The sequence below is a fragment of the Myotis yumanensis genome, unplaced genomic scaffold (genome assembly GCF_028538775.1).
Source record: "Myotis yumanensis isolate MYYU_CA2020_CCGP unplaced genomic scaffold, mMyoYum1.0.hap1 SCAF_5, whole genome shotgun sequence".
Taxonomy (NCBI): domain Eukaryota; kingdom Metazoa; phylum Chordata; class Mammalia; order Chiroptera; family Vespertilionidae; genus Myotis; species Myotis yumanensis.
The window spans coordinates 66,401,708-66,427,162 of NW_027223756.1; positions in this window are offsets into that span (position 1 = coordinate 66,401,708).

The following is a 25,455-nucleotide window of genomic DNA, read 5'->3' on the forward strand; positions in this document are numbered from 1 at the left end:
TTCTGTGATGAGAACTTTTAAGATTTACTTACTCCCTTAGCAACTTTCAAATATGTAATATGGTTTTATTTACCTCTAAAGACCCGATGCATGACATTTGTGCAAGAGTAGGCCTTCCTTCCCCCGGCTGCCGGCACTGACTCCCTCTGGCACTCGGGCCCTGGCTTCGTCTGGAAGGTTGTTCAGAAAATCATCTGGAAGGATGGCTAGAAGGATGTTCGGTCTAATTAGCATATTATGCTTTTACTATTATAGACTAGAGGCCTGGTGCATGGATTCGTGCACTGGTGGGGTCCCTCGGCCTGGCCTGCAGGGATCAGTGGACCTCCATGCTGCTGCAGCCTGGCCTTACCTGCCAGCTTGTTGTCTTCCAGCCCACTGTCCGTGTTAATCCTACTCAGCACAAAGTAGTGCACAAAGTGACAGGCTGCTGGGGAGGAGCCCAAGGCTGGGCTGGGGGCTGCACTGCTCCCTCTCATCCCAGCTCTACTGTGTCTGCTGCCACTCGGTAGGCTCGCTGCCACTCCGCTGCGGTCTCCGCGCACCCCTCCTAGGGCGATACCGGTGTGCCCATGACCATGCAGCTGCCGCTTGGCATCTCAGCCTTGTTCCTTGTGTGGCACTGGAGAAGCAGCTGTGGGCTCACACCCATTGTACTGATGCCGGGACTGGGAGCCATGAGCCCAGCGTCCGTTGGTCAGCTGAGCGGCACTCCACTGTGGGAGCACACTGACCACCAGGGGGCAGCTGCTGCATTAAGTGTCTGTCCCTGGTGGTCAGTGCATGTCATAGCTACTGGTCAACCAGTTGACTGGTTGCATATATTATATATATATATATATATATATATATATATATAGCAGTGGTTCTCAACCTTCTGGCCCTTTAAATACAGTTCCTCATGTTGTGACCCAACCATAAAATTATTTTCGTTGCTACTTCATAACTGTAATGTTGCTACTGTTATGAATCGTAATGTAAATATCTGATATGCAGGATGGTCTTAGGTGAACCCTGTGAAAGGGTCGTTCGACCACCAAAGGGGTCACGACCCACAGGCTGCGAACCGCTGATGGGGGGGGGAGGCGGTGCACGAATTCATGCACAGGTGAGGTCCTTTGAAGTGGCCTGTGGGGAGGGTTTGGGTTGAAACCTGCAGTCTAACACCACCTGCAGCTCCTACATGCCACTCCCGATAATACAGGCCTCACTGTGCCTGCTGCAGGCTTGTGACCAATCAATCTCGATCGGGAGAGGCTCATACTGCTGCAGCAGTGCTCACCAGTTGTGAGCCCTGTGTCTGGTGCCCTCCTGAGGGGAGTGGCCTGTGGGATCGGGCTGAAACTGGCTCTCTGACACCCCTTGAAAGGTCGTGGATTGTGAGACGGCGCAGGCCAGGCCAAGGGACACCACCAGTGCACTATCGGGGCTGGGGAGGAACCACAGGAGGGCTCCAGGGCATGTCTGGCCCCATCTGGCCCAGTCCCGATCAGGGCCAATCGGGGCCAGCCGGCCTGGAAGGGACTCGGAGGGTTGGCCAGCCGGGGAGGGACCACAGGAGGGCTCCAAGGAGTGTCTGGCCCATCTTGCTCAGTCCTGATCAGCCAGAACCCAGCAACAAACTAACCTACCGGTCAGAGAATCTGCCCCCTGGTGGTCAGTGCACGTCATAGCCAGTGGTTGAGTGGCCTTAGCATACCATTAGCATATTATGCTTTGATTGGCTGAACAGTCAACTGGTCATCGGACGACCAGACACTTAGCATATTAGCCTTTATTATATAGGATAGTCCCTATGCTGTATATTACATCCCCAAGACTTACTTATTTTATAACTGAAAGTTTGTACCTTTTGACCCCTTCACCTATTTTTTCAACTTTCCCCTCACCCCTTTCTCTGGTACCCACCAATTTGTTCTCTATATTTATGAGCTTATTTGCGGGGGGAGGGGGGCAGTTGTTTTGTTTTTAGATTCCACATATGAGATCATATGGTATTTGTCTTTCTCTGTCTGACTTATTTCACTTAGCATAATGCCCTTGAGGTTCATATATGTTGTCATAAATGGCAAAATTTCATTCTTTTTATGGCAAAATAATATTTAATTATATATATATCACATTTTCTTCATAATGGACATGTAGGTTGTTTCCATATTTTGGCTAATATAAATATGCTATAATGAACATGGGGATGACTATATCTTTTTGAGTGAATGTTTTCATTTTTTTAAAAATATATTTCATTGATTTTTTACAGAGAGGAGGGGAGAGGGATAGAGAGTCAGAAACACCGATGAGAGAGAAACATCGATCAGCTGCCTCCTGCACACTCCCCACTGGGGATGTGCCTGCAACCAAGGTACATATCCTTGACCGGAATTGAACCTGGGACCCTTGAGTCTGCAGGCTGACGCTCTATCTTCTGAGCCTAACTGGTCAGGCCTTCATTTTTTTTTTTTTTTTTTTAATAAATAGCCTGAAGTGAAATTGCTAGATTATATAGTAGTTCTATTTTTAATTTTTTGGTGACCCTCTATACTGTTTTCCATAGTGGTTGCACTAATTTTCATTCCCACTAACAATGCACAAGGGTTCCCTTTTCTCCATTGTATTGTCAGCACTTGTTATTTCTTGTCTTTTTGATGACAGCCATTCGGATAAATAAGAGGTGATGTTTCATTGTGGTCCTGATTTGCATTTTCCTGTTTGGAGGTATTGAGCACATTTTCATCTACTTGTTTGCCACTTGAATGTATTATTTGAGAAAATATCTGTTCAGATCTTCTGCCCAATTTTAATTGGATTGTTTGTTTTTGCTATTGTGGAAGTTCTTTATATATTTTACATATTAGCCCCTTATCAGAAACATGATTTGCAAACATTATTTCTCATTCAGTATGTTTTATTTTTAATTTGTAAATGGTTCCCTTTGCTGTGAAGGGGATTGTATTTATTTTCATCAACTGAAAAGGACAAATTCACAGCTTGAAGGTCTGTAGGAAATGAGGATGAAGTAAGAACTTTACTCTATCCCTTAGCAGCCAAACCATCAAGAAAGTCTACTTCTATCCTATGGATTTTTACACAGAATATAGCAATAACATTGAATGGATATAATTTCTATTAACATTTGCTCATATGTCAAAAGTTTATCTAAATCCATACCAATACTGTTTTATTTTTGTTTGTTTAAAGCAGCGGTTCTCAACCTGTGGGTCGCGACCCCTTTGGCAGTTGAACAACCCTTTCACAGGGGTCGCCTAAGATCATCCTGCAGATCAGATATTTACATTATGATTCATAATAGTAGCAACATTACAGTTATGAAGTAGCAACGAAAATAATTTTATGGTTGGGTCACAACATGAGGAACTGTATTTAAAGGGCCAGAAGGTTGAGAACCACTGGTTTAAAGCAAAGTGCCAATTAGCAATATTTGAATACATCTGAGTTTTCATTTCTAATTTCTCATCTCATATATCTACAGTTCATGGCATTAAGCATAATTCCCATTTCAAAGAACACCAATTAAAAAATATATACTTGCTTAGTGTTAGCACTTCATATAGGATGAAACTTTGGGCTATTATCCAAGATACATGGAATTTAAAACTTTCAAAGGCAAAAGTTCTCTGTACTTATACACAAAGCATGCCCACCTTCAGATTATTTATATATAGTAGTATACAGGCACACTGGGGAGTGATTGAAGATGCTGCCAAATTCTTTCTGAACCTGCAGGATACAGATGATACCTTTTAAATTGGCAAAAACCTAATTAATCTTGCATGAGATGGAAACCTTTTCTCCTCAACCTGATAACAATACAGAACCGTAGGAAACCCACACTTTTCATGACAAAGCAGCCCAAGTGTGAAGGATATGTATGAAAATATTCAAACAGCAATAAAATTACTTTTTCTCTACCATAAAAAAAGAACAGAAATCAAACCCTGTCACTCTCTGAGGTATTTTCGAAGTACTACACAACAGGCTTTTTAAATACTGTAGTTGCTCATAAAAATCACAGATCAAGTTAAGAAGCATTATATATGTTTGTCTTTTTAAGTCGTTTCTTTTATCAACTTGTCACAGAAAGCCTATGGTGCTTAAATTGATGTTTACTTGAACTACTGCTGAGCGATCCTTCTTCCACCCTCTAGGGAATCAGCAACATCTTTTAAAGCTTCTTGAGAAACTAAAATGCCTCCTCCAGTTTAAATAATGACTCTCTTGGCTTTAGTCATGCTATCAGTAAAAGTTAATTTTTTTAATGGTAAAACCATGACTCTCATACAAATATAAAATAGACACGTATTAAAGATTTTATGTAACCAAGTAATGAGGGAAATGCTAAGCTGTTAACAGTTGGTTCTAAGGAGAATTCAAAACCCCACACATGTAGTATTAGGCACACAGGAATGGTGAACTAAATTCACAAATAGATGCAAAACTAGTCAATATCCACAGGAAATAATCAATTGTTTTTTCATTGGTCAGAGTTTATTTGCATACTTATGAAAAAAATCATTTGCAATAATTATCAGGTGTGGTTTTTTTTACAAGTTAATAGATTGGTAAAAATGAAAGACAAAGTAGCTAAAAGATAACTACCCTTTGATCTTTTTTGCCCATTTCAAAGTTGTTCACAGATTTTCCTGACTCCATGAAATATGCAGAGGAAATAGAAACAACTTGTGATGTGATGGCTAACAAAAAGGATAATTAGGTGGAACTTATGTTTCAAAGCAAAAGACTTTAAGTATTGAATGCATATTTAAAAATTTGCTGATTGATTTTAGAGAAAGCGAGGAAGGGGGGAGAGAGAGAGAGAGAGAGAGATTTGTTGTTCCACTTGTTTGTGCATTGATAGGTTCATTTTTGTATGTGCCCTGACCAGAGATTGAACCCACACCCTTCAGGTATTGATATGATGTTTTAACCAACTGAGCTACCCTGCCAGGGTTTAAATGCATTTTTGCAGACCAGATATAAAAATCAAAGTGAAAAATTTATAGATTACTGAGTTAATTTATATTTCCGGCAGCCTACATAAATAATTTTAGAAAGAGAATATTTCCCCAAAACTTAATGTCATTGTTTGAATTCAGTCACAGTTGCTATTGAAAATTGTTCCATTAAATAATTTATAGATAGTGACTTATCAAGAACATGCTCAAAGGTTGATATCCTTGTTGTTTTCTGAAAGTATTCAATCAACTTCTAAAGCAACTAGAGAACCTAGAACAAATCATGTTAGGAATTTACATGTTTAGGGGAAAATAGTTAAATTCCATTTATACTATATCTTTTAAAAACAAATATTTTTTATTGATTTTAGAGAGGAAGGGAGAGGGAGAGAGAGATAGAAACATCAATAATGAGAGAATCATCCATTGGCTGCCTCCTGCATGCCCCACACTGGGCATGTACCTTGACCAGAAATGGAACCGTGACCTCCTGGTTCATATGTCAATGCTCAACCACTGAGCCATGCCAGCTGGGATATACTATATTTTTCTGTGTGTGTGCATGTGCACCTATGCATTCAAACAGACATCAGAGTGAACTTCTCAGCCATTATTGCCTCCTTTCTTGTTCTCACACACACATAAACACACTTTGCTAGTGCGATTGGAGGTTATTGATTGGTGCATTTTTATAAATGGCTGGTCAAGTGACCCTACTTCTTGAAAAAACTAACTCATTATTTTAGCCATATGTTGTGTCTTTTCATATCTTCTCCTTGATCCACTTTACTCTGCCCTGTGCCCTAAGAGGCTGACCTGGTTTACAACAAAGACCTGATTTCTGTGCCCTTTGGCTTCCATTTCAGTTCCTAGTGGGATACCACAGTGAAAGAGTGAAGGAAGGAAGTGAGGTCAAGGAGTTATTGCTCTGGCTCTCTTCCCAAGAAGTACCTTCAGATCATTATGTCCCTGACAAAAGATTACTGCTCCTCTTAAAGCAATCCTTGCTATAAGTCTCTCTCTTTTGTGTTCTGGTGACTTCTTTATCCCTTTTGGTTTTGGAGTGATAACAGCTACTTTGCTATTACTTGACCATGGTTGTTTATAATTTTATAGATATAATTTACATATATATATATATATATATATATATATATATATATATATATATATTAGTGGCCTGGTACATGAGTTTGTGCACATTGAAAGGAAGTTAATTAGAAGAAATATTTTAATATCGCTATTTGCCCTTTCTTTATAATAGAAGTGTCAACCAAATTCATGATCAACAATGACAGATCGAAACACATGCTTGTGATTGGTGCCAGTGAGAGCTTTATATGATTGCACATGTCTGAGTCAACTAAGCCTTTTATATATATAGAATAAACTTGTTTAATTAGACCTGCTTTCTGATGTAGCAAACTTTTCCAGCCCAGTGAAGCACCCCAACTTCTCTTTCAAGTAATTGTCAGCAACACAGCAGTAAATATCAACATGAAGCAGATTATTATTGTAGATCATGCAGAGAAAACAAAAGGTAAAATATTCAACTGTGGCAGTGTCTGACTATATTCTGCACAGTGAGAAAACCTGAAGTCATTTTCAAGGTCCACCATTTCTTACTTCTTTTCAGTTGGGTCTAGTCTCTAAGCTTTCTAAATCTCCATTTTCCATCTAATGAAAAGAAAATAGGATTCCACCAAGTCTCCTATCTACCTACTCCAGGACTTCTGTGAGGATCAAATGAGATGAGGCACAGGAAAATGCTTCACAGACATTTGGTTAAAGTGTGAAATGTTTGCACCTGGCTATAAAGCAAGTCATGTTCCTGGGCTGAAGAAACTGCAAGGAGGCTAGTCACTAGTTGCTAGAGAGGAAGCTGGGCATTGCTAAGTGACATCATTACCTGGCGCCCACAGCCACGGTTTCTGGGCTGGGTTGGGCTGTGGGCTGCATTTTGCGCCTGGGCTCTCAGCATTATCGACTGCGATTTGGTGCGCTGTTGCTCCAGGGTGGTGGTGGGGCCTGTGTCCACTTCGGGGAAGCCTAGTGTTGCTTTGTCGGTGCCAAGTCCATGGTGCCATTTCTCTGTAAATGGCCAGTGAGCATCATGACAACTACTGCGTTGAGCATCTGGTCCCTGGTGGTCAGTGCGCTGTTGGGATCCTGACTGATAACCATGCCTAAATGTGCTTTCATCCTCTGAATCTTGTGGTTAGCTGGAGGGGTTAAAATCTCCAAGGTTATAATCTAGGCTGAGGAAGTAGCAGCTCTCTCAAGGCTTTACTCTTGACCTGGGGTCAGCAAACATGATCCGTACATGACCAGAGAGTAAAATTTTAGGTTTTGTGGCTCATGCCTACCAGTAGCTATTGATAGGAAGGAAACATGGGCACGGCTATATTCCAGTAGAACTTTATTTTAATGAGACACCAGCAGAAAGACAATACATTGTGTTTATAGTATCTGAATCACTCATTAAGGAAAGTACGAAAATAAGAATGTCAAGTTAGCTAAAAGGTTAAATTTCTATAGAACAACAAAACCACAAGCTCTGGGTCCTTGTTTCTAGGGGCCACATGCACATTATAATTTATCATTTTTAGTATGTTAACTTCATACTTTCCTTTATGAGGCTGGAAAACATCAAAACATCAAATACTATTAATCTCTTGAGAGAATTAGATGAGATTGAGGTGCGCTTATAAAAAATACACTTCAGCTCAGCCAGAGTTGCTCAGTGGTTGAGTGTCGACCTATGAACCAGGAGGTCATGCTTTGATTCCTGGTCAGGGCACATGCACAGGTTTCAGCTCGAACCCCAGTAGGGGGCATGCAGGAGGAAGCTGATAGATGATTCTCTCTCATCATTGATGCTCCTCTCTCTCTCCCTCTCCCTTCATCTCTGAAGTAAATAAAAATATATTTTTAAAAATGTACTTCAGAATATTAATCAATCAGTGGTCCTTTTGCTTATTTCCATGTTTTGGTAAAGTAGTTCTTCATCAAGAGACATATAAATAGATGGAAAAAAGGAAAATAACTGAGAATCTGGACATTTTGGAGGCATGATCAGTCACCCCAAATTTCAACTGCATGATGCAGAGCTTGTTAGGGGCGCATGGTCCTTCTGAGTAGAACTTAACACTACTCTAATGACTTAATATTCAATAGAACAAGCCGAAACTGTGTCCTGCCTCTATGAGAATAATTTTTATGAGAGAAATCTTGCTCCTTTCATCATTGCTCATTAAACAAGCTTAACGTTTTTTTCTAATGATTTCCTACTTTGACCTAGACATGTGGTAAATATTTTACATCTCTATAATACTGATGTTCAAACTTTGTTATGGAATAGATGTTTCTACCTCATTTTATAGGTATAAAAAGTGAGGCTACAGAAATTTAGGTTTTGATTTGTCTAGCTTCTTTCTTGAAGTAGTGACTTCTATGCCCCTTACCTTCCAGACTGGAAATTGCAAGTCTTATTAGTGCTTTAGACTCTCACTGCACTTTCCATATAAATTGCAATTCTGGAACCAACAACTATATACATTTCAGTATCTGCATTTGTTCATTATAAAGAAATAATTTCTCTGATTTATTTTATATCAGGTGTTACATTTTTATGTACTTGTATTTATGTGTTAAGCTTTAGAAACAAGGGGATATGCGAAAGGCTGCACACAGATACTAATTTTAAAAATTTATGATGCCTAGCTTCTAACTGTGAAAAGGGCAGAGTAGACTTAAAGTAGAATAGTGTTGTGGTTTCATTGGCATAGATCTATGTCTGTGTGTGTTTACTGAATGTATATGAAAACATCAAGTAGTACATTTTTGAGAGCTAATAAAGTTTTGTCAACCTTAGGCTTTGGGAAGGTAACCCCAAAGCATTGCCGAGTTGCAGAAGCCACAGACACAAGGACAAACAATACTTTGCACTCTTTAATCTCACTCGTTTATGGAGGCTATACTTCTCTCTTGTATAACTGGCCTCTGCAAACTCCCCTTGCTCTCTTGGATTTTCAGCTATAAGTCTATAGTCAACTCTGTGTGTATTTTTTCATCTAAACATGTTCAGACTTCATATTATAAACATTTCTCACTCATAAACTTACATTATTTCCAAGTCTTCTAATCTTATGCTTAGTTATACATGATACTATCTGCAAATTGTTCATGTAGGAAAACATTGTGTAGGCATATTCACGCGCCCTCAGATTTATATAGATGTGTCTGAGAATGGAAGTGCTGTTGCCACCATGAAGTCATCAAGTTAAAAGGAGGGTTTAATTAATCTGCCAGGAAACTGAAGGTCCTACTAGGTTCCCTAACTTAGATAATTATGGCATCATCATCATCTGCTTAGTCAACCAGGCTCAAACCTTCGCATTCACACATTCATTTCTTCAAGCAAATCTTTTTGTTTGTTTTTGGTTTGGGTTTTTTGTTAATCCTCACCCAAGGATATTTTTCCATTGATTTTTAGGGAGAGTGGAAGAGAGATGGAAAGACAGAGAGAAACATTGATTTGTTGCTCCTGCACGAGCCCTGACCAGGGCCTGGGCCAGGGAGGAGCCTGCAACCAAGTTATGTGCTCTTGACTGGAATCGAACACGGGACCCTTTGTTCTCCAGGCCAACTTTATATCCACTAAGCCAAATAGGCTAGGGCCAAGCAATTGTTTTCCAAGTTCAATGTGTCAGGTTCTTGGGATAGAATAATGAAAAAATAGTGATCGTATTTTTAGTTTAGAATGGTTATTCTTACTAGAGAATAGTCTAAATCAGGAAAATATCAGAAGCAAACAACCATCTATGCAGAGTTATCTAACATGTATTTTAAAGTAGCTACCATAAAAGCGTTTCAACAATTATGAACACTCTGAATACAAATCAAAAGTCCAAGCAAAAGAATAGAAAATAAAGAAGAAAAGAGAAATTTTAGAGTCACTATATATGTTTCCATAAGCTCTCCACTGACTTAAAATCCTCTAGGCTCTGCTACCCTTGGGAAGTTTTTAGGGGTTTGCATTCCCTAGTGTGACTAACACTGGTTTTTTTTTTGATGTCCTGAACTATTTGATTTTTCCTGAGCATGTTGTATATCTGTGTGCCTTTTTGATTTGTTCTAGAAAACTTTCAAATGTCAATGTAATTTCATATAAAGATCATTTTATATTTATTTACAAATGGTTATAAGTTTGTGGGTACACTTGTTTAACACACATTTGCATTATTGTTGTGTTGTGGTAATGGCTCTCTTCTAGCACCAAACTCAGTACCATGCCCATGTATGCTGATAGAATGAAAAAAAAAAAAAACCACTTAGAAGCTAGAAATAGGAAGGCAATAACCTGGCAAAATATCTAATTAGACTCATTACATATGTTTCTGTGGAAGAAAGTGAATGCTACCAGCAAAGTGTTTAGAGACATACCTACATGAATTTGATCTCCATCAACTAAGCATGTTTTATATTCTTCTTTAGGATTCAGTGTCCAGGTGAAATTGGGATAATACCAACCATCCATAAGACTATAAGAAGAATTAAATTCAATCATGTAAAGTGCATGGCATTCAATAAATATCAAAAAGTATCTATTATTATCATCTTCCTTATTATCAATACCAAATGTGGTTCTATGACACACTCTATATGACTGTTAGAAGACATCTACATTTCCTATGATCTAGATACATGAAATATTCTACATGAAATATCTCAGTACATGCTTTGTTGAAGTTTCTTTAGTAATGAAATCATTCACTGATAGTGAGGAGAAATTACTCAATGCAGTAAGAATGGGTACTTCATTGTGTTGAAAGAGGGGGAAAAAGGTTTTAAAAAAGAGGAAGGTGAAGAAGAAAAATAATATAGGCAGTAAATGGAGGGAAAGCTTAAATAAAAACCAAATATGGAAGAGAATGGAAAGTACAAGTAGTGGAGAAAAATAATGAAATGGCATTGATATTTGTAGCACTTTCGCAACTTTTAAAATAATTTCTTATCCATCATCTAACATATTTTCTTACCAATTCTATAAATAGATAGGAAAGTACACAAAGTTAAGTGACTTGTTCACAAAAGCAGAGTGAGGGCCTGAAAGTAGAAATTTTGAGTTTTTTAAGTGGCAATTAGATGTCAAGACAAAAATGCTTGCCTGTGTTCTCTCTTAGTAGCAATAAAACCTTGACAAATTCAGAGCAGTCCCAAAGCAAATAGTTGTGAATCATCCCAGCCAGCTCTCTTTCCCTTGTGATTGTTGATTTTATTTACTTTGTTAGCTCATTAGTTCACATGATACTCATGATACTCACATGAAGAAGAGTACAGGGCACTGTCTGATTTCACTTTAGCATCTAGCAAAGCTCTTAATATTGTCATTCATTTGAAAGCAGGAACTATGCCTCTTTCACTATATACACTGTGTTAAGCTTCTGTCAATATCACTATATCCGTATTGCAGAAAGCCTGATAGGTATATGTTTGTGGATCTAAAAAAGAAATAAATAAAAATATGATCTGAAAAGATGATATAACTACCCTTAGTAATCTATTATTGTGATTAATAATGTTTTATTACTAAAATATTACTTTAATTTTATGTTTTAATGTAATCTCAACTTGAAAGAACACTTATGTTTTCAGAAAACAATGGTAAATTCCTTTATATATTTGAAGGCTATTAGAAGATTGTAAGGTCTTTGCTGATTTGACTGTGTTAGTTGGATCCAATAGGATCTGAACTGAGGTGAACTTTCATCCCATCCCCACCACTCGGCCACTTTCTATTCAGTTTCAGCCACACTGGTCTGTTTCCCAGCACAGGTCTCTGGTCTCTGGCATTTGCTGATGCATCTGCCAGGAGCACATTCTGTCTAGAGAGGAAAGTGAACTGGGTTCCCCTGCTTCTCAGTAAGCCTTCCTTTAAAAGAATGTTCTGGTGGCTTCACCACTCTCTCTTTATTCTTATTAGCTGCCACATTTTTTCTCCATGGCTCTTGTCAACACTTGACATTATACAGTTACTTGTTCACTTATTTACTTTTTTCATTCTGCCACTTGAATGTAAGCTCCACGAGTGCAGGGACATTTTCTTGTTCAAGGTTGCATTGCCATTGGCCAGGAAGTATGGTGGGAGCTCAGCGAGCATTTGTTGAGCAGATGCCAATCTGGGTAGTCCAGAGAGAAAACTGGAGAAGAAGGATCTGGTGGGTACTATGGGGCTGAGAAGCTAAGGGAAAAATAATCAAAGGTAGACAAGAGTAGCAAGCATGTTCTGTTCTTCAGACAGGAAGATAGCACCCAGAATCCCTGATGTTTAATGAACCTTGATGCATATAGTGTTCTCTGTAAATATTTAGAGATGAATGAACACAGGATCCTATATAAGGCAGTTGCCTTCATTCTTGATGTAAGTTTGTAGCATCTGGCCCACAGAAAGTTGGCTCTAAAATCAGGTACATACATTTGGGCTTCTCTGAACTAAATCATCTCCATTCCATCATTCCTCATAACTATTTCTCTTTTTTTCAAATTTTTTCTTTTAAAACAGTTAACATTTTCTATATGAGTTTTAAGGCATATACTATGGGACCTTTTACTTCTTTGATCAGGACTTGACCAAAAAAAAAAGTATGCAATGTGAATGCATACCTATCATATATAAAATATTCTGGAACTTTCTATACCCTTGAATTTTTAAATTATTTTCTTTATTAATTTTAGAGAGAGCGGGAGATAGAAACATCACCCACAACCCAGGCATGTGCCCTGACCAGGAATAAAACCTGTGAGCTCTTGATGCATGGTATGACATTCAGCTCACTGAATTACACCAGCAGGGCTCCTTGAATTTTGAGCCATTATAAAGTCAGAACTCAAAGGCCATACTTGGTTCTTTATGATGTTAGTTTCAACAACATAAATAAATCACATTGGATCATTACACATAATGTATTAAGTACAGTAAAACAATGATAAAACTATGCACGGTCATGCCTTGCATTATTTAATACATGGCATTTTTAAAAATTAACCTATTTTTTAGATAAAAGACATAATAGTTTAAGCTGTAACCAAATTTCTAAGTTGACAAGAAATCTGTGTAAATGAAAACATGGCAAGTACAGAATAATGGAAGAAATATGTTGTGGGTTTTTTTATTTATTTTTTTATCAAGAACACCCACAGTCTTGCGTAGAATACCCACAGGAGGCTCAGAAACATAATGGGAAAAGTGCAAAATCTATTGAGTGCTTTATTGGCTCAGTTATTCTCTGAATGGCAGTAGATATAAATACTCTCCTTGGCCTTAGGGCTGCCTTCAAAAATGCTTGTCTATATTAACTTAGATTGCAAAAAAAAAAAGTGTCAGTGACTCTGTTAAGACTGCAGGCAGAGATTGAAAAATGGTGCAATAATATTCTAAGTAGTTGACCAAGATCAGAGCTGTTAAGAGGAAGTGACAGGTGGTATAAGCATCCCCAGGCTCTGACTGACTAAATTGTCAATGGCACTTTCTATACCTAAGCTGATAATCACAGCAGCCACATTGTGCCAAAACTTCTTGTATTTTTGATCTGGGGTTTCTGATAAGGATAAAGCATTTTATTTATTTTTATTTATTTTCTAAAATATATTTTATTGATTTTTTTTACAGAGAGGAAGGGAGAGGGATAGAGAGTTAGAAACATCGATGAGAGAGAAACGTCAATCAGCTGCCTCCTGCACACCTCCCACTGGGTATGTGCCCGCAACCAAGGTACATGCCCTTGACCGGAATCGAACCCAGGACCCCTCAGTACGCAGACCGACGCTCTATCCACTGAGCCAAACCGGTCAGGGTAAAAATCTTCTAAAGAAGTGAAAATGATTAATTTGTTATGTTTAGGGATTTTAAATCCTATGTTGACATGTAAAACTAATTAAGCACATTTTCTCATACACCTTTGAGCTTACAAACATTAAAATCTTAAGTACATGGTGGTATAATTCTGTGTGTGTGTGTGTGTGTCTGTGACTGAGACTTGACTAAGGTTTCAGCTGTTTGAGAGCCTGAGGGTATATATTTCTATTTCTGTATTCTTATCACTTAGCATATAATATATACTAGTATAATATTTGGTAAATGAATAAAAAGATTGGACAGATGAACCATGTTAACGATAACAATAAACATCTTTTCTGAAATTTCATGGGGGGCACTATCCCATAGCCATGCCCTTGCCAAAGGCTATTTCAGAGCTCAGTGAGGTTTCAAATGTGATTTTTGAAGACATAACCCTGTTTGACTCGCTTGCCAAGCCCTAAGCTGCTGGGATTGCAGTTTTAAAGGAGGTGAAATGAGGGGAACTGACAGTGAGTCGGCTGGGGCTGGGGCTGGATGTAATTTAATAGATTTTTCATTTTAATTGTTCTAAGATCTAGAAAATACTCCCGGGAATTTAAAAGAGATACATGTGGATACTTAATCTCCAGGTTTATAGCATAACTAGTCAAATATGGCAAATGGGTTTAGCAGAGTCTGTGAAGGCTTGGATTATTGCCCCAAAATCCAATAGATCAAACTACTGTGACTTTTCATAGAAAGAGCGTTCCCCTGCGTAGGATAACAATGACAGTTTTCTGAGAAGTCTATGAACAAGTGCTAACAGATTGCTCGCCTACTCAGCCAGCCAACGAGTCAGCCTCGTTCCCCAGGGTCTGTCATTCCCAAGTCAAACGTCAGTGCGGGGACTGAGGGGCAGAAAGACCTAATCCTGTTCCTCCTGTCCCTCCACAGCATCCACCACCCTATGGAAAGACTTCTGTTTGTGCCGGTGATCTGCTGTCCTATTGCTAGAGTTCGCTCAGGTTCTATAATTGGTAGAGGAGCAAAGATGTCTCTGAAACATTTTTGTCAACAGCTCTGCCCTTCCAATGCTCTTTTCTTATTTTTCAAAGCAGTGGAACTGCCTCTTTGTTTGTGTCACACTGACCATGTTTAATTTCACCTGAGCCCTCTGTTCCTGGCAAGCAGTGACAATTCAGAATGCCTCCTTCCTTTCCCCACCTCCATGCACCCACAACCCTTTTGAGTTCTGGGAAACTGCTCAACAGCAAAACACCACCGTTTCCCATAGGACTTAGACAAGCCTGGAAGGGGACCCCATTTTTACCTCTTTGGAAGAGCAAACGCAGACCCTCCAAAGCCCATTGGCTGTGTCATAAATGATTAGCTGCACTGTTTGCGCCCCCTGACCCCACCGATCAAGCCACCTTGCCATGCTCATCATCTCACCCTGCCATGTGCAGTTCTTTCTAGCCCTGTGTACCTCCCCCTAGAAAAGAAAACTCTTCTCTGTCTCACCTTTGAGACACTTGCAGATCTTGCGGTGAGGACATTTCTCCCCGTTACAGTAATCTCCCTCCTCCCCCTCACTCTCTTCATTGCACGATTCTTTTGAATAAGCTGTCATTCTCTATACCCAGATTATTTTTATTTAACAACACAGTCATGTTTTATATAGGAAGTGAGTTGAAAGAAGAAAACATACACACTAGATGTGGGAACTCCACACATCGGTGCCTAGAGTTAATATTAGTGAGATATTTTAGTTGCAGCTTTTTGGAGAACAGGAATAGATTTGTTGGCAGAGCATAGCATGAATGTGACAAACAGTGCTGCATCATGAGTACGTGGTTGGTGTGTGAACAGAGAGGGGTGAGAGAGCATCAGTCTTATCTGCAGGATTGTTTCCAATTATATGCTTTTGTTTACTATTGCCCTCTCCCACCACTCCAGAATTTTATCTGCTCCCCCAAAGCCAGGAAATTTGTTTGTATCACTTAAGATCTTTGAAGATCCTAACATATAGCCACAGCTTTGGAGTGGGGGCTGGAGAAGAAGCCAGAAGAGGGCGGTGGCCCACGGTGGTTGGACCTGGGCCTCTGGTTCTGCCCTTAATAAAAGATTTAATGAGTAAATGAACTAATTGAAAGGGTAAAGTGGAACAGTGGCTACGGGAAATATCTCTAGCACTTACTTGTTCATCATCATAGGCATATCTGGTAAAAATCGTAATAAAACGTCTATTGTCAAACATGTAAAAACTCTGAGAGCCTCTAAGAGTATACTCTTTAAGAGTATAAAAAGTAATCTTAATTTAAAAGAACACAAGACATGCAGCAGCTATTAAAATATTTTTCTGAATATGTGTGTGTGTGCATAATGTGTGTATGAATATATATGTCATTAAAGCACTTATAATTCTATTGTTTAAATAAATTTAACATCTTTTCATTTACAATATAATCAATTCTATACTAGAATGCATTGTGTCAGCATAATCTGTTTATGTGAAAATTTAGTTCCAAAAGAAGAAATGGTTTGTGGAGCTGACTACTTAATATTTTGGTATTTCTTGCATTCAGATGTAAAATTATTTTTTATCTACTTAAAAGAAAAATAACTTCACACTTGATCTTAAGAGTTTGTTAATTATTTACAATAAAACAATGAATGAACCCTTCTATAGACCACATATATTGAATTAAGCATACCATTAATTGCAGGCAATGGAAGGAACCACAGATAAGAAATGATTTGAATTAGAATGTCAGTCTTAAAGGAATTCTTTGCAACAAGGCCAATTTTACAATAATACATGGCAACGCTTGTAGTGGTGCCCACAAAATTGTGGGTTACAGTTAAGGTCACTTCCTAACATTTTCTCTGATAATGATATCACCATGACTATGCTGTATTTATTCATGATGTCTGTGCCTGAATCTTGTCTTGGTTGAACTCATTTCTAATTTTCATATCATAACACTATACTCCATGTTGTTTCTGAAAGGAGGAAACAGAAATCCATTCATAGGGTAATAATTATATTAGCAGATCCTATTCTCCAAACTTCCAATTAACTGGTTGAACCAATGGGATGATAGCATTATTTTGTTCAATATGTCAATGTAGGGGAGAAAAAGTTTTCCCTGACCTTCTCAGTGTCCCTGGCTCGGTCTGAAAGTTAACTGACAAAGAAAGATTAATAGAAGAAAAGCATACATATTTATTTAATAGATGTTTTATGTAACACAGGAGCCTTTATAAGGACATGAGACCTAAGGAAACAGTTAAACCTGCATACTTTTATGCTAGGTTTGAGGAAGAGTAGACAGTCACAGAGAAATACAATAGGCCAAGGAGTATGAAGTAATTTTAATAAACTGGGGGAAACAGCAATGCTGATTTCTTTGAATTCTTCTTGGTGTCCTTTTTGTCTTTGAAGATAAGGATGCCCCTTTCCTTCAGGTACAGGAAGGACACTTCACACATGAGGGTTTTATGACCTGTTTCAGGGTAGAAGGGTTGGAAAAGGTCAAAGTGACCTTTTTGTTTTTGCTATTTAAACTCCTTCAGAAGTTTAAAGAGTCAAGGTGCCATATTTTGGGGGAGCATGTCCTGAACCCTACTACCAATGACTACATACAATTTTTATTTCCTTTGTCATTAACTCAAACTGCTTCTAGTTCTTTATCTTCCAATATGCCCAGTAATAGTTTCAGTCTGTCACACATTATAATATACTCTTTGAAGTCTATCTTTAAGGCCATCTTCAATCTTTAGCTCAGGTTATTTGCTACCCCAGAGGCTATATAGCCAGATTCTGCAGAATAAAATTTTCATGCACTTTAAAAAATTCCCATTGGCTTAATAATGGAAAGAATATATGCAATGCCCATGACTGAAATATTCAGATAGTTCAAGCAAGGCTTAATCTGGGAGTCAAATAATACCCTCAGGGACCCAGGTTCTCTCTTTCCCATGGGTCTACCGACTACAGTGCTAGCTTCCTGTTGGCTCTTCATAGTGGCCCATGCAGCTCCTTCAAGTACTCTTTTCACATAATATTCAGGTAGAAGAAATGCATCTTCTAATAGTTTTTGTGGAATGAGAAGAAACTTCTAACTTCCTTCAAAAATGTAAATATTTATTGACAATGCATTAGCTATTGTTGGAGATCAAGCACTTTTGTCTTGAGGAGGATGATAATCAGGCTCATCCCTAAATGCATAAAAGAAACCAATTCTACATGATTTTCATGTATAATGATGAGGTGGTGTATTGTTTCTTAAAGAAAAATAGAGTACCCTTAACCAAGGAAGGTAGCCTAAACCCACCAGTGTCTCGGGTCACTCTCTTCTAATCCTATATTCCATCTTATCTGAATCCCTGATATAGTTATACTTTCCATACTATGTTCTCAATTCCTATAGTTAGAATGATCTTTCCCTGGCTTCCTCTATGGCTCATTTTCTCCTTACATTCATTGAAATTTTACTTCAGTGAGATCTACATAGAGGTCTATTTAAAAATTGTAACCTCCCCCAAACCTTCTTCTGTTCATACTTCCTAGCTCTATGTTTAGTTTACTTTGAAAAATAGTGCTTATCTCCATCTAATGTACATACATGTGCAGATATACATATTCATATATATTTATATATTTATACTAGAGGCTCGGTGCACGAAATTCATGCATGGGTAGGGTCCCTAGGCCTGGCCAGCAATCAGGGTTGATCAGAGCCTTCTGGCTGCCGACCGGGGCCTTCCTTCATTCTGCACAGCCCCCTGGTGGTCAGTGCACATCATAGCAAGCGATTGAACTCCCGGTCTCCGGGGTGAACTCCCAAGGGGACACTTTGCATATTAGCCTTTTATATATATAGATATCCTTACCTCATTTAGTGTCTGCTTACTCTCCTCCATCACTATTTATCCCCCCCTCCACACATACATGCACACACATACACACACACATATACAATTATACACACTAAAAATAAGCTCTGCAGGAACAGAGATTTGGAGCTTTTTGTTCATTGAAGAGTCCCCAGTGTTAAGTACAATATCAGACAACAGGTTGTACTCAATAAATATTTGCTGAACAAATAATTCCAATTTGCTTTTCCGTGTGTAGAGATGTTTGATTTATCAATAAGGGTATAACTAGCCTGTCTGACATTCTATTGAAGTCCCTTTGGGTAAGTCAGATCTAGCTAATGTCCTCTAATAAATAAGTCGGTGTAAAAATGATCATATTGAACTGAGATTATATAAGCATTCAGCTAATTTACTTCTTTCTCTTTTCAAATTCTTTCAATGAAGCTGGGGCTGGGTTTAAGGTCTTGAACTGGAAGATGACTGCAGATTAATGCCATATTATTTTTTAAAATTTTATTTTATTAAATTTATTGGTGTGACATGTGTTAATAAGATTACATAGATGTCAAGTGTACATCCTATTATACGTGGTCTATATATTACATTGTGTGCCCGCCACCCTCTTTCTGTTCCTACTACTTATCTGAGTTGGTGGAAGGAATGAGTTTGTAAGAGATGCAAAGTGTTAATAGGGTAGAGATGTGATGCAAGCTAGCAGCTGGGTACATCTAGGGTGTTAAGATTTGCTAAGAGTGAGACACTTACTAGAGAAATCAGCACTGTCAGCATCGGTAAATTAAGATTGGATGGATGGCACATTATTGTCACTGTTCTGCTGAGTGTCAACCCCACTTGTTAATATGCAATCTCTCTATAGTTTATATGGAGACTGTACGAAATTGATTCAGAGGAATCTCATTATGAGTTGAGCACTATTGTCAAATGTGTCTCTGGAGTATATTTCCTGGCAGCATCTGATGTTTTTGAAAACTTAATGAATTTAACATGGCCATCTCTTCTCCCATCTATTAGCATCATTCACATTTTGAGCAATTAAGTTTTGTGTGATGCCTCTCTCTTCAGCAATGATGAGTTATGAATTGATCAGTTCAAAGGCAGATATTTGAGGGAAGTAAGTGCTTTGAGAATAAAAAAGAGTTATATTTGGAAAATACATCTTACCTAGTGTCACCTGTCATTTTTCTCTACAGAATGACAAGATAATTATTCATAGCAAAACAAACAGCGAATAAAGAGTAAGACAAAAATAATACAAACACAATTTTATTATAATGTCATGGTTATTTTTTAATATTATTTTTACAAAATAATAGTTCAGGAAAATAGAGATTGCAAAATAAATTCAAACACTTAGTTATTTTAAAAAGAATAAAACAACGTATTAGAGGTTAGTGATAAGAGTAATGCTCTGAAATTTCTGAAGCAAATTAAATAGAAGATGCTATATGATTACCTGGTTTATTTCCATGAGAGCAAGTAAAGGGATGCTATATTATAAGGGAAAAGAAATAATTTTGCAGTTATTGATAATTCATGTGATTCACATCAATTAACAAAATCTGGTCTATTATGCTTAATAAATATGTGACAAACATGTTTGAAACTCATTCTAAGTAAATATCTAAAAATTCAAATAATATTTAAAATTAAAAATAATTTTTATTATTAGCCTGTGTCAAAAATACCACCATACCCAATTTATATTGTATTGTACCCATTCTTCTCACATAAAAAAGGGAACATTTAGAGAAGTTCCATTTATAGCTAAGAATCTAGTATGTATCTAATATCTGTGTATATTGTAATTACAAAGAAGGAAGTAGAACTAGAGTAAAAATGAAGGCTGTTTAAAAAGACAAAAAAATACTAATGATTTGATCGAGGCTTTTTAGATTTATTAAAGTTATTGGACATATATTAGCTTATATGGAAGAAAGTTATGAGACTAGAGAAAAATGGGGGGTGGGGGGAGAGAAGTCCTACAGAAAAAAAAAGAACGCAATAGGGAGATGGCAAATAAATATATTCTGGGTCGAATCCATAGAAGAATACCACTATCAGTTTCAGGCTTAAGTGTCTATATGCAAACTGCAATGGCTGCAGAAGAGAGACATGATGCAAACATTTGTATTAATGAACAGTAGAATCTGTGGAGCAAAGAGCTGAGAGTCTTCCCTTAGCCAGTGCTGGTGGGGTCTTTCTGCTGAGTCTCAAGAAAACCATTTCCGGGGACCCACACATGAAAGGATAAGATGTAATGCTAAGACTTATTAGAGTAGAAATGAAAGACTATTCCCAGGTTCCCAGTGTCTCATCTCCATCCCTCTGCTGTGGAAGAAGTCCAGCCTTGTCTTCATCAAGCCCAGCAGAAAGGCCAGGGTCCAGAGATTCTGTGTCATCAGTTCAGCCCATGCCAAAGCTCAGTCTGGTTGACTCTGTCCCCTATCCGGCGAGCTTGGTCTTTGTTCCTTGCTGTGCCCCAGCTGGTGTTGTGTTTCTGTACCCAGATTTTCAGTGAGAGCCACTCTTGGGGCCCGCACTTGGGCCTGTGAAGCTGCTAGGACTGCCTGGCTGCTAATGAGATCATGCAAACCAATGGGCAAGCGCATGTTATCCAGTGAGAGGCATTTGTTAAGCTTTGATTACATTTTCTCTGCCTTGAAAATAGACCAGTCTCTTTCCCACTCCTTTGCAGGAGCATGCTGTGCCCTTTCCTAGATGTTCCTGAGTTCATGCCTCATCCAATCTGCTTCTTTTCCCAGATTTCCTCAAGCGAGACTCCACCCCTCTATGGTCTCCATCTTGGATCCTACTGCACATGCCTGCACCATGTGCTCAGCAGAGAAATTTCTCCTGCTCTTTTTATTCCTCCCTAGGCAATCCCACATAAAGGCTGGTACGGATCCTCCCTGTCTGCTTTGGTGACTCCGTCCCAAGGGTGGAGGATGCAGCAGTCCCCTGGGGAGCCTATAAATGCTGCAACTTTCTAGTGAAGTGGACTTATTGTCTGCTTCGCTCTCTAGTTTATTATGCTTAATGTCTGATTCCCTTTGTTCCCTTCCTTTATTAATACTAACTAGCTGCCTATGCTTACACTTGAAACCCTCTGTGTTCCAATGGTGTTTTCAACCTGACTGCCAGTAGTCAACTTCCCTCCTGACTCATGAGGCAGCTCATTGCAAGTGACTCCTAAGTGAGATATAATTCACTTAAAAAATAGAAAAAATCAAGATTGCCCAGCTGATAGGTCTCAGTGATTGAGTGTCAACCTATGAACCAGGAGGTCACAGTTTGATTCCTGGTAAAGGTTTGAGTCAGACCAAGGGGTTGTGGTCTGAATCCCCAGTAGTGGGCGTGCAGGAGGCAGCTGATCCATGTTTCTCTCTCATTGATGTTTCTTATCTCTCCCTCTCTGAAATCAATAAAAAAAAAATACATAAAAGAAATATCAATGTAATGAACAAAGGTGGGACTAATTGGAAATATTCCTTCTTACTATTTTAGTTTTGAATAATTGACTTAGTTTGAGATAAATTTGTAAAGCTTATTAAAACATAATCCAATAGAGGAATTGGCAGATTATCTCCCTGACCAAATTCTACTTGGGCTTTTCTGAGTTCTTTTTCCACTAGGCCCTATCTTTGAGCCCGATTTTAGCTAGGATCTCCCATCCTCAATATCTGAACACCCTTGATATGACTAAATTCTTCATCTCCACCATCCCTAAGTGATATGTGATCATCTGGCCTGCCTTCAGCAAGAAGGTTGGTTTAGCAGCCAAAAATCCCAATTGCTGGAAAGCTGATGTTTCCTTTTAGTAACTTTCTATCCACTGATCTCCTCAGCCTGCTCTTTGGCTACAAATCCCCTCTTTTCCTCACATTTGAATTAAACCCAATCTCTCTTCACTACTGCAAAACTCCTTTTCGGTATCAATACCTACTGTGTTGGTCCTGAATAAAGTCTGTGTTACTGTTATAACAATGATATGGGATTGTTTGGACTGGAACACGTGGTGTTCCTCTGGGCAGGATGGATTCCCCAGATTTTTTGTCCATTGGAGTCAAATAATGAATCCATGGATGGAAGATGGTATAGCAAAGGTGGAAATTTATTGAAGAACAAGTACAGATTCCCAAGTGGAGAAGGGGAAAGAGTCCCACAGCACAGACTCCCACGTGGGGAGCGGGAGAGTCCCACCAAGTTCCTTTTTCCATGGTTTATAAAGGCTGCAGTTTTTTGTGCCTCAATATCCCCTCTGACTGGTCACTAGTCCCCTTTGATTTGGTCACTATAAGTAACTCCTGAGCTCAAAGGTCAAACCTCACTTGGGACTAGTGAGGCCTTTCTCCCTCATTGTTCTCCCATTCCCTCTGGGCTTTCTTCCTCCTTTATTTTGTAAATATAGACCTTTTGCTACTCATAGTTCCCGTATCTTATGGAAATGTAACTGTTGCCTCTTGTCTTATGGAAATGCAACCTTTGTAGCTATGTAACCCTGTGTTTCTTCCATGGACCCCCTTAATTTAAAAAATCCCCTAAACCTGCCTTTTTCACCCCTAAAAATTCCTATTTCAACAAGCTTCACAAATAATATTTCTTTAGCAAATCTTAGCTTGAAATGAAAGAAAAAAGAAATTATGAAATGGAAAAAATCCATTGAAAGAATGCATATCACATGGATAACCATATGTACCTATGGTAAAGGGAATGGGATTCAAGTGGTGGGTTAGAGATGATTTGAGTGATTCTGTAACTTATAATGTTTTCAATGAAATCACATTTGCATATTCATATGATAATGTGATTATCTAATTGGAAAAAAAAAGAGGGGAAAAAGTCAAGGAATCTTTGGTTTGGTTCTTTTTTTTGTATTTTTCACAGGTTTACACACTTTAAACATCATGTTAATTGCTATGGTTTTTAAATGTAAGTTAAAGTAACAATAGAAAAAGTGAGTTAAGATGGTCTGTCATATAAGATATATGCTACAATTAATATCAAGAGGAGGATAAATTTAATTCTCTCTTCCACTTAGATAAGCCAGAATGTTTGACATTTTTTGCTAGCTAATATTAAAGGAAGATTTTACTTTCAAAGCATTTTGTCAGGGCTTTGTGTTGCTAAAGGTTGGAGTTCTACAGTAAAATGGATCACTGCTTAACAGAATACTTCATGAATTTTTGCATGTGTAAAGCAGCCCCAGAACTGAGTTCCTGGGAGGAAAATTGTTCTACATAACAAAGTGTGAGAAATTTTCACTTCAAAGAAATAGGGTGGGGGACATATAGGAGGCTAGAAATAGGAAGATGAGTCTTCTAAACACACACACACACACACACACACCCCTATTATTAGTAAACTAGAGGCCCGATGCATGAATATTCATGCACTGGGGGGGGGGGGGGGGGGTGATGTCCTTCAGCCCAGCCTGCACCCTCTCATCACCCCATCACTACCATTGCCAGCCTCCCTCTGCAGGAGGTGACCAGGCGAATGACTGATTAGGGAACGGCCCCACCTCCTCCCTACCCATCATTGACCCCTCCCTCTGCCCACTGGCATGCACCTTGGCTGGCCTGCTGTTCGGTTGATTTACATATTATGCTTTTATTATATAGAATTGCATGTTGCTCTGTGCTAGAATCTTCAATGTTGTGCTCATAGTGTTGTGTCAGGAAATATCTGCAATACACAATTACCTTTTGTGAGGACTTTCTATGGAAAATCTAAGTAAAAGAATCTCTGTTTCTTGTTTTAGTCCTTATGTTGTAGGTGGCAGGAATAGCACCAGGTGTCTGACTGGTGGGGGGGGGGGGGGAGGAGCAGGTGGGGGGGCGCAGACTGAACTTGGGTTCAGCAACCTTGGTACTTGGGTTCTGGCAGGAAAGAATTCAGAACCAAGACCTAAACTGTAAGAGAACATTTATTTGGTAAATCAGAGGTAGAAGAAGTAATTCCTAGAAGAAATGGTTTTAGGAAACATGTTATGGAGGCAAAGGAAGGGTCCTTGGAGCTTAGAAGTGAGGAAGCTAAGGTAACCTGCCTTGGCAGGGAATGGGAGGGACAAGAGAAGGGAAAAGCATGTGTGTGTGGAGGGGTGTGCTCTAGGAGGGAAAGCTAACTGGGTCCTCCGTCCCAAGGGTTTTAAGGGTGGATTTTAGGGGAGCTGCCAAGGGAAGATCTTAATAGAATATTCAGCAATTTTCTAGGTTTGCTCTTTCAGGGTTGTGGTCTCCACCAATTGATTGGTAGGCACCAGGGCAGGGGGTCATTATTCCATGCAGCTGGTCCTGAGGTCAGCCCTGGCTGGTTTTGTTGCTTATCTGGGCCTGGAGCTGAATTACAATTGAGGCCTAGATGTTATCTCTAGGGAGGAAAGGTCAGGGCGTCCAAACAGCATATGTGAGGGGAGGAAAAGTCACCCTGGGGGAAAGGTCTTATCCTACAATTCATTGTTCTTTGTTAGGCACATTAGGGCTTTCCGTTCTGGTAACCTTCTGTACCTGGCCCAGTGTCTTCCCTTTGCTCAGGTCTAACTGCCTGCCACACTTACAGTGCTGAGCCCAGCCTCTGTAGATGAGCCCATAGTGATGCCATATTTCCAGCAGAAGCAGATGATCAGAATAAGAGATTATTGGAAAACCTCAGAGTAATACCAGTGATAATAGAGCAGGAAGAGATAGTGCAGTTTCCTTTATTAAAATCAAATACCAAAATTAAAGGTAGCAATTATTTTGG